This window comes from Meles meles, chromosome 4 (genome assembly GCF_922984935.1).
Source record: "Meles meles chromosome 4, mMelMel3.1 paternal haplotype, whole genome shotgun sequence".
NCBI lineage: Eukaryota > Metazoa > Chordata > Mammalia > Carnivora > Mustelidae > Meles > Meles meles.
The window spans coordinates 113,422,188-113,432,831 of record NC_060069.1 but is presented as its reverse complement, the minus strand read 5'-3'; positions in this window follow the sequence as shown (position 1 = coordinate 113,432,831).

Here is a 10,644-nt window from a genome sequence, read left to right as displayed (position 1 = left end):
AAATAAAAAATTGAGCTACATTTTAGAATTAAGTCATTCCAGTTTCAATAATTACAAATGAAGGCTGTGGGTTTTCAAATGTTTTTCTTAGCTCTCGTAATCAAGGTTAGCTTCACTTAGTGTGGAGGGAAGTTACTTTGTCATGTGAAGGTACTTCTTTGAATTTTAAACTTCATTCAGACTTAGAAAACATTGTGAAAGTATTACAAGGTATTTCCATGTTCTCCAAATGTTAACATCTTAAGTAACTACAGGACAATTGTCAAAATCAGGGAATTAACATTATTATAATACTTTGCTCTATTACTTTTTACTGTTGTCCTGCAGACTTTTTTCACATTTCACCATTTGCTCCATTACTGTCTTTATTGTCAAAGATCCACTTCATTATCCCACATGGTGTAGTTGTTATCTGTCTCTCTTTAGTCCTTTAATCTGGAACACTTCAGTGTTTGTCTTTGATGATGTTAAACTTTTTTAAAACGATAGGGCAGTTATTGTAAAAGATCCTCAGTTGGGGGTTTGCCTGCTATTTCCTCATAATTAAATTCAGTTTATGAATTTTTGGCAAGAATAGCACAGAACTGATGTGTCCTCAATGTAGCAGCAAGTGCGTGATTTAATTTGCTCTGTTGCTAGTAATGTTAATAATGATCCCTTGCTTAAAGTGTTGTCTGCCAGATTTCTCCACTGTCAAATTATTGTTTTTGTAATTAGTAAGTATCTTGTGGGGAAATTCTTGGGACTGTGTAAGTACCCTATTTCTCATACTATTGGCCACTAATAGGGCCCGCATTAATGGTTCTTTCCTGAAACAGTTGTTAGTATAGTATTTGCCAAGTGATGGTTTGCTATTGCCAACATTTCTTCTGCTTTTAGTAGTTGAAATTCTGCTATGAGAAAGCCCCCTCTTCATTATTTATTTTACTGATAATAGGCCCGTGTATCCGTATATTATTCTTTAGGTTATAACCCATTATTTTGTAGCTCAGAATGTCCCAGGCTTGCCCATGCAAACCCCTTCTAGTTGACCCTCATGTCTTTTTGATGTCTCGGTCCTTTTAATACTTCCTTAATTTCTGGCACCAAAAGATACACTGAACCCATCTTGGATTTTCTCTTTTCCAGCCCTGGAATTAGTGATTTCTCTAAGTATCCATGGTTCCTTTTAGAAACAGTGGTCTTTAGAAATGAAAATCAGTACAGATGTGCTCATTGATACTGAGGTACCATTGCTTCTAGCATGCTTAACAGAGCTAGAAAGTATCTGTAATGTACACATCTATATTTATTTCTAGATCAGTATGTATGTGTGTATATGTATGTATATATTATATGTATGTGTATTTCCATTAATTCATATTGATATTTCCCCTACCAGACCCAACACCAGAATTTATTCTAGTCTTCCTATATTTGAAACTCATCCAATACCAAGAAATCTACTGTTACATGTTTACTTTTGCCAATTTCTAGAATACACATAAAGTACTTTCATAATTACTAACCATATATTTACCAATGAAAAAACAGCCTACCAATCTGTGCAGTATTTGTGGATAGTTCCTTCTTTTAGTCTTAAACTTCTTAATCAAAATACTGTTTTACAAAGTAATGTGGCTTCTTTTCTGTTACCCTTTCAGTATGGTTATGCTACTCATTTGTAATGAAATTAGTTAACTTGTTTTTGTTTGTATTTCATAATGAATGCTGCCCATTCTGTCCTAATTTTTGTGGGGTTTTTTGTATGTAAAATACTAACATAGTTCTAAAAGTTGGAACTATACAAAAAGTGTATAGTTTCTTCTCTCTTTCCTAGCTCTTTCTCCTAGCCTTTCTATCCTGTTTGCACCTATCCCCTATAGGTAATCTATTTCTAGTTTCTGTTTTATCCTTCCTATGTCTCTTTTGAATAAATAGATGAGTGGTTATTTTTTCCCTTTTTTTTTCTTACATGATACATAGCATGTTAGAGTTAACTCTTTTATATTTTGGTAGTTTTTTCCTACTTTACAGTATACCCTGGAAACTATACCAGTTCATGGAGGTTTTACTCCAAAAACATTTTTAACAGCTATATAGTGTGAATATACTATAGTTTATGCAATTACTCTTCTATATATGGGCATTTAGGTCATTTCCAGTATTTTACCATTACAATGCTATAATCGAATAACCTTGTACATGTGTATTTTCATACTGTTGCGAGGTATCTTCCTTCAGGTAAATTCCCAGAAATAGGATTTCTGAATCAAAATATAAGTGTATATGTACTTTTGTTAGATTTTGCCAAATTCTCCTCTGAAAGGGTTGTACCAAGTTTGTTTTCCCACCAGAAAAAGAGTGTGTGCCTCTTTTCACAGCCGTGCCAACAGGATGTTTAGGTCTTCCTTTAAAATTTTTGCCAAATCAGATAGGTAAAACATGGTATTTCAGATTAGTTTTGAATTGCATCTCTAACTATGAATGAGGTAGGGTATCCTCTATATTTAAGGGCCAAGGGCCATCTGAATATCTTTATGAAAAGTCTGTTGATGTCCATTCCCATTTTACTATGGGTTTTTGGTCCTTTCTCAAATTTTAAGAATTCCTTATATACTCTTTATCTTTGATGTGTTACAGTTTTCCCAATTAATTGTCTTTTGCCTTTGATTTCAGTGGGTTTTTTTGTTCGTTTTTTGTTTTGGGATTTTTTTGCAGTGCTGAAACCGTTCATTTTTTATGTAGTAAACCCATTGATTTTTTATTGCCTCTCGATTTTATGTTAATATTTAGAAAGCCTTTCTCTATACTGATATTACAGAGGAATTTACCCATGTTTTTCTTGGGTTTTTGTATTGTTTCATTTTTTTTTTTTTAATTTAAGTTGCTACTAATTTAGAGTATATTCTTGTGCATTTGTGAGATCAGGATCTAACTTTTTAGTTAACTGATATCTTTGTGATAATAAGCTGTCATAATCAAGAGAATTTTGCTTTTATGTCTTTCTGGGGTGTGTTAAGTTTTTTCTCATATAGGTTTGACATACTGTAAGTTTAGTCCTCAATACTTTATTGTTATTGAAATGGAGTTTTCTCTGTCATTGTGTGCTGGTTGTTTTAGGATATGAAGGCAATTTCTGTATGTTAATTCTGTGTCTTGCTGTCTTACTGAATGCTTTTATTGAGTTATCATTGTTTCTCTAGGATTTCTCAGGTATATCATCATACCACCTGCAAATAGAATTGGGTTTACTTCTTTACCAATTTTTGTGCCTCTAATTAATTTTTCTTGCCTAACTGTATTCCTTAATACTGCTAGTACAGTATTGAATAAGAGAAATAACAGGCACCCTTTCCTTGTTCTTGTTCTCAGTAGAAATGTCTCCAGTGTTTTACCGTTAAATAAGACGCTGGCTTTAGGACTAAACATATTTTAGCATTTTAAAAATATCCATCAGTTCCTATTTTCTGAAGTGCTTTTTATCAGGGATGGGTGTTGAATTTTGTCAAAAGCTTTTTTAGGATTATATCAAGGGAAAACTAATACAGACCGTCCCCACCTTACTTAGGAGTCAATGGTTTGACTTCTAATTTTTGAGCTTCATGATGGTACACAGTGATACATGTTTGGGGCACCTGTCTGGCTCAGTCAGAAGAGCATGTGACTCATCACAGGGTCATGAGTCTGAGACCCATGTTGGGCAGCATAGAGATTATATTTAAAAATGTGTATATTATATATATTACACACACACACACACACACACACACACACACACATTCAGTAGAAACCATACTTTGAATTTTGAATTTTTTATCTTTTCCTGGGCTGGCAGTATGCAGCAAGCTCCCTGTCAGCCATTAGTTAAAGAGTAAACAATACACTTAAAACTATTCTGTACACATACAACCATTCTGTTTTTGTTTTTAAGATTTTATTTATTTATTTGACAGATCACAAGTAGGCAGAGCAGCAGGCAGAGAGAGAGGGAGAAGCAGGTGCCCCACTGAGCAGAGAGAGGGAGAAGCAGGCTCCCTGCTGAGCAGAGAGCCTGATGCAGGGCTCCATCCCAGGACCGGGACCATGACCTCAGCCGAAGGCAGAGGCTCAACCCTCTGAGCCACCCAGGCGCCTAACCATTCTGTTTTTTGCTTTCAGTGTAGTATTCAATAAATTACATGAGATATTAGACACTTCATTATACAGTAGATTCTGTGTTAGATGGTTTTGCCCAGCTGTGGGCTAATGTAGGTGTTGTGAGCACCTTTAAGTTAGGCCAAGCTAAGCTCTGGTGTTTAGTAGGTTAGGTGTATTAAATGCATTTTTGACTTAACATTATTTCCAACTCTAGTGGATTTATGGGAATGTAACACCAACCCCAGTCAAGGAAGATCTGCATAAAGATTACTGTGAGAACTTTCAGGTGTAGCAGAAGTAGCAACTGCTGGGACCATCTACTACCTTAGGGCATAGGGAGTAAGTGAACAAGGGAAAGATCTAACATTTTAGAGAAGGGACTCAGGCCAAATTTCAGATCTTTTAGGAGAAGCATACCAAGGTGCCCCACCATCAACAGTGAAGACAAATTTTGGGAATCCCTGGTAATATGTACCCTTCCACCCCCACAGGAATCATTGTTGGCTAGCACTGTTACTTTTTATTTTTTTTTTTAACTTCTTTTCATTGTCCTATACTTTTCAAATTTCCTACATTGATCCTACATTACTTGAACCATTGGAGAAAGGGGTGGGAGTAGGGGCATCCCTAAGTAAGGTGAATTAGGTTTGCTGTCTCTAGCATGTCTGAATTAGATATGTGAGAACTTTTTTCTTTTTAAAAAAAGATTTATTTGTCAGAGCACAAGCTTAGGGGAGTGTCAGGCAAAGGGAGAAGTAGGCTCCCCATTGAGCAAGGAGTCCAACATGGGACTTGATTCCGGGACCCTGGGATCACAACCTGAGCCAAAGGGAGATGCTTAACCCACTGAGCCGCCCAGATGCCTCTATGTGAGAACTTGCTTAGACCAAAAGCTTTGACCCACATCACAGTAGATAACCACTTAATTATTGTGCATGGACACAGAAATAATTCATAGCTGTGTACATTTTTTTATGTAGTCCAAGAGTGGTGTTACCGTAAATCTCTTTTTCCTGAAGGTAAATCCTCTCGGAGCACTTTATCTGCAGTATCCATTGAATTCACATTGCTTAATATTAAAAAAAAAAAAAAAAAGAACTGTTGTGTACTATGTAAAATACAGAGGATAACCACTATAACTACTGCAGGAAAAGTTACCTGAACTTTGCGCCTCTCACTGATTGGTATGTCATCCAGATGCGCCACAAGTCGCATTTCACTTGAAGCCTAGCACTGTCCTGATTTCATGCTGGTCAAACACCTGGAGTTGGTTGTTTTATTTCTGCTTCTTGCTTTCAGAATTCCATAACTAAATCATAGTTGATAGAAGTTTTGGATCAATAGAACTGTGAATTTACCCACACATAACCATGCCTCAATAAAACAAACTTCTATATATGTATACCTTGACTATAAGAAAAAAGAATCAAAACAAGCAGAACACTTGAAATCCAGTAATGCAAACAAAGTAACATTGAAAGAATAATAAGTACTAATTAGATGTTGAAACATTACCAAATGATTAAAGCAAATCTAACTGAAGATGCTTTTCTTTCTTTCTTTCTTTGAGAGGTAGAGGTGGGGAAAGAGGTAGAGGAAGAGATTATTTTTTTTTTAAAGATTTTTATTTATTTATTTGACAGACAGAGATCACAAGTAGGCAGAGAGGCAGGCAGAGAGGAAGGGAAGCAGGCCTCCCTCTGAGCTGAGAGCCCGATGCGGGGCTTGATCCTAGGACTCCGGGATCATGACCTGAGCTGAAGGCAGAGGCTTTAACCCACTGAGCCACCCAGGTGCCCAAGGAAGAGAAATTATTAAGCGACACAGGGCTCAATATCATGACCTGGGCCAAAATCAAGAGGCAGACACTTAACTAATTGAGCCACCCAGGCATCCCTGAAGATGCAATTTTTTTTTTAATTTAAAGATTGTATTTTTAAGTAATCTGTAAACCCAGCGTGGGGCTCCAACTTTACAAACCCCAGGTCAAGAGTTTTATGCTCTACTGTTAGAGCCAGCCAGGTGCCCCAGGGAAGATGCATATTGAGAGTGCAAAGGTGTATCTGTGGGGACAGAATGTATGGGAACTCTACTTTTCTGCTCAAATTTTCTATGAACCTAAAACTGCTCTTTTAAAAAAGTTTATTAAAAAAAAAAAATCCAAGGCGTGAGCAGTGGTTTAACTCAGTCACAAAGTGCCTCTCCACCATAAATATAATACTCAGTTGGATATAAAACCCCCAGAATATTCTAACTCTACTCTCATGCTCTGTATGTATATTAACTGTGTATAATTCATACATATATAACTATACAAGCAAATTTCTCAAGACAGGATTTCAGTGTAGTTACACTCTCAGAGGATCACTTGGAGGGAATAAAGTCACTTTTCCCAGCTTTTAAACATATTTTTTTCTCAGGGTGCCTGGGTGGCTTAGTCCATTAAGCATCTGCCTTTGGCCCAAGTCATCCTGGGTTCCTGGGATTGAGCCCCACGTTAGGCTCCCTGCTCAGTGGGGAGTCTGCTTCTCCCTCTCCCTCCACCCCATCCCCCTGCTCATTTTCTCCCCTTTTCAAATAAAGAAAGAAAATCTTTATCTTTTCTACTTTCTTTGTTGTCCCATTGGTTGTTTAGTAACATATTGTTTAGCCTTCATGTGTTTATGTTTTTTCTAGCTTTTATAATTGATTTCTAGTTTCATACAGTTGTGGTCAGAAAATTACTTGATACCATTTCAGTCTTAAATTTATTGAGTCTTGTTTTATGGCATAACATGTGATTTGTTCTGAAGAATATTCCATGTGCACCTGAAAAGAATACTGAAATACTGAAAATGATTGGGAAGAGGATCAACTTGTGTGATAGATGAGATGTGCAATGAAACCAGTGAAAATTGTAAAAATAAATATAAAAGCAACCATTTAAAGTATCTGATCTCAGGGTCCTGGGATCGAGTCCCGCATCGGGCTCTCTGCTCAGCAGGGAGCCTGCTTCCCTCTCTCTCTCTCTCTGCCTGCCTCTCTACTTGTGATCTCTCTCTGTAAAATAAATAAATAAAAAAAAATTTTTTTTAAAGTATCTTGAAATGGCCAAGCACCAAATGAAAGACATGTGTTCCAGAAAAATCATTTAAGAAAGGCAACCACCACCTCATGAACAGAAGCAACAGTGGTCAGAGCCTCAGTATTCTCAGCTCACTTTGCCCCAGGTAGAACTGTTCCACAAGTGGTGGCTGTATGGAAGAGGGGAAACACCACCTCTCAACCACACATAACCAGCCTTAGCTCAGAAACAGACAGCTGGGGGCAGAGTAAGGAAGACTGATGACCTCATCCTCCCAGATAAATAGCCCTCTGACTCGGAGCCAGTGGGAGATCAGAGTGGTGTCTCCACCTCACTGAGCTGAGATGGTTGGGGAAGGAGAGGTTTTGTTTGAAACACCACAGACTTTTACATACAATTTATTTATGACAAGACCCAGAATTCGCATAGACCCCACAAGTGAAGAGCTCAGTCCCGCAGGACTACTGCAGCTGCTTCAGATGCCAGCTGCAATCTTGGATTTCCCTGAACCACCCACTCTTCTGCCTGGCTGACTACAAATTTGGGGGCTTCTATGGAGCTTCTCCTTTGATAATTTAATAGAACAAATTACAGAACTCACTTAAAGTGTTATACTTAAAATTACAGTTTTATTATAAATGATACAACCCAGGAAAAGCCATTTGGAAGAGACCTATAGGGCAAGGTCTGGAAGGCAGGAGCACAAGACCTATCCCTGTGGTTGGGGTGTGACACCCACCTAGTACAGCTGTATGTTTAGCAACAAGGAACTCTCCAAGTCTAGGTTTTGTGGAGGCTATATTACGTGGGCATGGTTAATTAATGAATTAGGATCTGGAGACCCTCTCCCCTCTGGAGATTGTGGGGTGGAGCTAAAATTCTAACTCTCTAATCACATGGTTGGTTTTTCTGGCAATAAGCCTCCATTCTGAAGCTATCTGCCTCACCGTGTTAATTTCAGATTTTCACTCTGAGATGGGAAAAAAGGATGCCAACTATCACACCAACTTAACATTGTACTGGAGGTCTTATAGAAAGCAATAAGGCAAGCTAGAATTGGAATAGGGGAAATAAAACTTATTTCCAAATAACATAATTGGGTATGGAGAAAGTAAAAACTAAATTAATAAGGGAATTTAGAAAGGTGGTTGGATAAAAGGTCTTACTTTCTTTTTTTTTTTTTAAAGATTTTATTTATTTGACAGACAGAGATTACAAGTCGGCAGAGAGGCAGGCAGAGAGAGAGGAGGAAGCAGGCTCTCCATGGAGCAGAGAGCCCGACGCGGGGCTCGATTCCAGGACCCTGGGATCATGACCCAAGCCGAAGGCAGAGGCTTTAACCCACTGAGCCACCCAGGCGCCCCCAAGGTCTTACTTTCTATGTCAGAAAATTTTAAACATTTCACCTTTTAGAATGTTTTGCTGTAGCTTTTTGTGGACAGCTTTTGCCCATTGCATAAAAATGTATCTAATAGGTTTACACAAACTAAAACATTGAGTTATATAGAAGATGACTTACATAAGCAAAGAAATATGTTCGTGGAATGAAAATTCAGTTATTGGAAAGATACCAATTCTCTCCAAATGGATCTAGAAGTTTGATGCAATTCCAGTCAAAATCCCAACAGGATTTCATTGTAGAAATTAGTAAATTCATTATAGAATTTATAGTTAAAGAATATGCAAGACAATCTGAAATAAAAACAAAGTGGGAGGGTTTACTCTATCAGATATTAAAATTACTATAAACCTACAGTATTAATATTAAGACAGTATAGCCCCAAGTACTATAAGGATTTAGTATTGTTGCAATTTGGTATTGCAAGGAATTGGTGCAAGTGTACAGAAATAAAGCAAAGAAGCAGAATAGATTCCAGAAAGAAATCTACATATGTATGTGCCTTTCATTTATAAAATGGCATGGCTAAACAATGGAAAAAATCAGAATATTCAGAAAATTGTGTGCACAATTGGGAAATCTACACCATAAAAAAGCTTAGAAACTGGACCGCATTAAAATTAAAGACTTAACGGGCGCCTGGGTGGCTCAGCGGGTTAAAGCCTCTGCCTTCGGCTCAGGTCATGATCCCAGGGTCCTGGGATCGAGCCCCGCATCGGGCTCTCTGCTTGGCTGGGAGCCTGCTTCCTCCTCTCTCTCTCTCTGCCTGCCTCTCTGCCTACTTGTAATCTCTATCTGTCAAAAAAATAATAAATCTTTAAAAAAAAAATTAAAGACTTAACATTCATCAACCGATACCATTAACAGAATGAAAAGACAAGTTCTAAAATAGAGGAGATGGTGATTGCAAAACAGCTTGTTTTCAGAAAGAAACAACTAGAAAATAGGTAAGATATTCAATTGCCTCATAAAAAGGCTACTAAATGGCCAACAAATAAATGAAAAGGAGTTCAGCTTTACTAGTCATCTGGGAAGTGTAAATTAAAACTACATGGGGGCTCTTGGGTGGCTCAGTGGGTTAAGCTGCTGCCTTCGGCTCAGGTCATGATCTCAGGGTCCTGGGATCGAGTCCCGCATCGGGCTCTCTGCTCAGCAGGGAGCCTGCTTCCCTCTCTCTCTCTCTGCCTGCCTCTCTGTCTACTTGTGATCTCTCTCTGTCAAATAAATAAAAATAAAATCTTAAAAAAAAAAAAAAAACTACATGGGATACTAAGCACACTCATCTCAGAATGGCTAAAGTAAGTACGAAGCACGCAGAGCAGCCACAACTGGTGAGAGTACGTGGGTATAACTTCTTTGGGAAATATTTTGGTTCACAAATTCAGGTAACTCAAATTCTACTCTTGTTATGTATCCAAAAGAAATGCATGCCCATGTATATACCAAGAGGATAAAAATCTTTCATTCCTCAGGATAACCCCAAACTGAACATGACTCAAATATCCATCAATGGTAGAATAGTGAAGTTGTGGTATATACACATACTTTTTTTTGCAGAGCACACAAAATAGACACAGTAAGAGTTTAAAATGAACAGAACAGGGGCGCCTTGGTGGCTCAGTGGGTTAAAGCCTCTGCCTTCGGCTCAGGTCATGATCCCAGAGTCCTGGGATCGAGCCCCGTGTCGGGCTCTCTGCTCAGTGGGGAGCCTGCTTCTTCCTCGATCTCTCTCTCTGCTTGCCTCTCTGCCTACTTGTGATCTCTGTCAAATAAATAAATAAAATCTTAAAAAAAAAAATGAACAGAACACACCCAAACAGAAAGATAAGATGAATGGAAAAGGGAAGCAGAAAAATGAAGAACTAACTGGAAATACTAAGACAAGAAATACAGTTTTTAAAATGAAGAAGAGATAATTGAGTAAGAATAGTTACAGATCAGGTTGAGGAACTCCAAGAAGGTTATCAGGAAGTGAGAAAAAGATGGGGAAAATGAAAGAGGTATTGAGGGTAGAAATAAAACTTTCAGAAATATAAAGTAATCAGAAGGGAAAATATTTAAA